Genomic DNA, 3311 nt, shown 5'->3' with positions numbered 1-3311 from the left:
TAGACAAAGACTTTAAAACAGCATTGTTAAAGATGCTCAAAGAGGGGCGCCTGGGTGGCTCAGTCAGTTAAGTGTCTGCTTTCGGCTCAGGTCATGATCCCAGAGTCCTGGGATCTAGCCCCGCATTGGGCTCCCTGCTCATCCGGGAGCCTGCTTCTCCCTCTCCCTCTGCCTGCTGCTCTCCCTGCTTGTGCTCTCTCTCTCTCTCTCTCTGTCAAATAAATAAATAAAATCTTTAAAAAAAAATACAGACGCTCAAAGAACCAAAGGAGGATATTGAGAAGATCAAGAATGTGGTGTATGAACAAAATGGGAAGAACAATTAAGAGATTTAAAAAAACACTAAAAACAAACAAAAAGAAATTCTAGAACTAAAAATTACAGTAATTTGATGGGTACCTGGAAGGCTTAGTCAATTAAGTGTCTGACTTGGGTTCAGGTCATGATCTCAGGGTCCTGGGATTGAGTCCCATGTCCTGATCTGAACTCAGCATGGAGTCAGCTTGTCCCTCTGTCCCTCCCTCTACTTGTGGTCTTTCTCTCTTTCTCTCAAATAAATAAATAAGATCTTTTTTAAAATAATAAATAAATAAAAATTACAGTAATTTGAAATGTAAAAGTCACTAGAGGGTTTGAAGGCAGATCTGATTGGGCAGGAGAATCGGTACTTGAGAATAGAAGTGCTGAAATTTGAAATTTTAGGAACATAAGGAGAACAGGTTGAAGAGAAGTGAACAGAGCCTAAGGGACCTGTGGGACACCATCAACAAGACCAATGTACACAATGAAGGCATCCCAGAAGGACAAGAGAGAAAGGGGAGGAGAGAATATTTGAAGAAATAATGGCTAAAAGTGTTCCAAATTTGGTGAAAACATGACTATAAGCCATGCAAGATGTTCAACAAACTCCAAGCATGACAAACACAAAGACTCACATCAGGACACATAATCCAACTGTCAAAAGACAAACACAGAGAAAATCTTGAAAGCAGCAAAAGAGAAGACTCATCATATACAAGTCCTCAATAAGATATCCGAAATTTCTCCTCAGAAACTTTGGATGCTAGAAGACAGTGGGCCAATACCTTAAAGTGATAAAAGGAAAAAACTGTCAACCAAGAATCCTGTACCTGTCAAAACTGTCCTTCAAAAGTGAGGGTGGGTGCCTGGGTGGCTCAGTCACTTAAGTGTCTGACTCTTGATTTCAGCTCAGGTCGTGATCTCAGGGTGGTGAGATCAAGCCCCGAGTCGGGGCTCCGTGCTCAGCAGGGAGTCTACTTGAGATTCTCTCTCTCCCTCTCCCTCTGCCCCTCGTTACCCCCCACCCATCCCAAAGTAAGGGAATTATCAAGACATTTCCAGAAAAACAAAAAGGGAGTTTGGGACCATGAGACCTACCCCACAAGGAATGCTGAAGGTAGTTTGAAACACAACATGAAGCCAAATGAGAAATAAAGGGCTCAATAAAGGTGGACAATTATAAAATCTAGTATCATTGTAATAATTGTTTATAACTGTATTTTTTGTTTTCTATGATTTAAGAAAATAATGCATTAAAATAATTCTTAGTTTATTTTTTTCTACACACAATGTACAAAGATGTAATTTTATAACATCAACAACCAAAAGAGGTGGGGATGGATCTGTAAATGAGCAGAATTTTTGTATATTTGAAGTTATGTAGCTATAAAATCAAATTACAGTGTTATAACTTTAGGATGTTAAATGTAATCCCCACTGTAACTGCAAAGAAAATAGTAATAGAATGTACATTTAAAAAAGGGGGGGGATTAAAACTTTTCACTTCTAAAAAAAAACAAAAATTGAAGGAATTTGTTGCCACTAGATCCACCCTGCTTGAAATGTTAATAGAAGTTTTTTGAAGAGAAGGGAACGATAGATGAGAACTATCTATATAAAGAGAACTATGGATCTATATAAAGAAAGAAGAGCATTACAAAAGGAACTTTTATTGTTCTTTTTTTTTTAAGATTTTATTTAGTCACTTAACAGAGAGAGAGAGACAGCGAGAGAGGGAACACAAGCAGGGGGAGTGGGAGAGGGAGAAGCAGGCTTCCCACTGAGCAGGGAGCCCGACGCGGGGCTTGATCCCAGGACCCCGGGATCATGACCTGAGCCGAAGGCAGACACTTAACGACTGAGCCACCCAGGCGCCCTATTGTTCTTATTCTTAACTGATCTAACAGATAGGAGTCTCTTCCATAATAGTAACAGCAACAGCATGCAACAATTACAGCTTATGTATGAGATGAAAGACAGCAATGATAGCAGGAGGTAAGAATTAGGAATATATTTTGTTATCATAAGGTACACACACAACCTGAGAAGTAGTATGGTGTTATTTGAAAGTGAACTTACATTAGTTGTAAATATATTTTGCAAACACTAAGGCAATGACTAAAAAAAGGCTTTAAAAAAGTATAACTGATATGTTAAGAAAGGAGAGAAAAATGGGATCATAAAACATGTTCAATTAAAACCACAAAAGGCAGAAAACAAGTGGAAGAAAAAAATGAGAAACAAAGAAAAAAGGGCAACAAATAGAAAACTGTACCAAACATGGTAAATATTACTCCAACTATATCAATGATCACTTAGTCAGTGGTTTCAATACTGAATTAAGAGACCAGCTGAGTGGATCAATAAACAAAGACCTTACTGTATGCTGTCTGCAAGAAACCCATTTTAAATATACAGACACATAAATTAAAAGCAAAGGGAGGGAGAAAGATATGCCATCCTAACACTAATCCAAAGAAAGTGGGTGTAGCTGTATTAATTTCAGACAGGGCAAACTTCAGAGCACAGAAAGTTAAAGGATAAAGATGGGTTTTATACAAGGACAGAGGGATCAGTTCTCCAAGAATATAACAATCCTTAACATGTACTCCCCTAACAACAGGGCGTCTGACTATGTGAGGCAAAAGCTGGTAGAATTGCAGGAAGAACTTGAGAAATCCACTATTACAGTTGGAGATTTGAATACCACTCTCTCAGAAATGGACAGATCCGATAGGCATAAAATCAATAAGGACATAGTTGAACTCAACAGCACCATCAGTCAACTGCTTATAATTGGCAACTGTAGACAACGTCATCCACCAACCTCCTTCTGAAGCTCACATGGAACATTTACCAAGATCGACTACATTCTGGTCCCCAGAACACATTAACACATTTAAAGGAATAGAAATCATGCAATGTATGCTCTCAGAACACAATGAAATTAAGCTAGCAATCAGAATAAAAGAAAATCCCAAAATACTTACAGATTAAACAACACGTTTCTA

This window comes from Zalophus californianus, chromosome 13, assembly GCF_009762305.2.
Source record: "Zalophus californianus isolate mZalCal1 chromosome 13, mZalCal1.pri.v2, whole genome shotgun sequence".
NCBI lineage: Eukaryota > Metazoa > Chordata > Mammalia > Carnivora > Otariidae > Zalophus > Zalophus californianus.
This window is presented reverse-complemented; position numbering follows the sequence as displayed.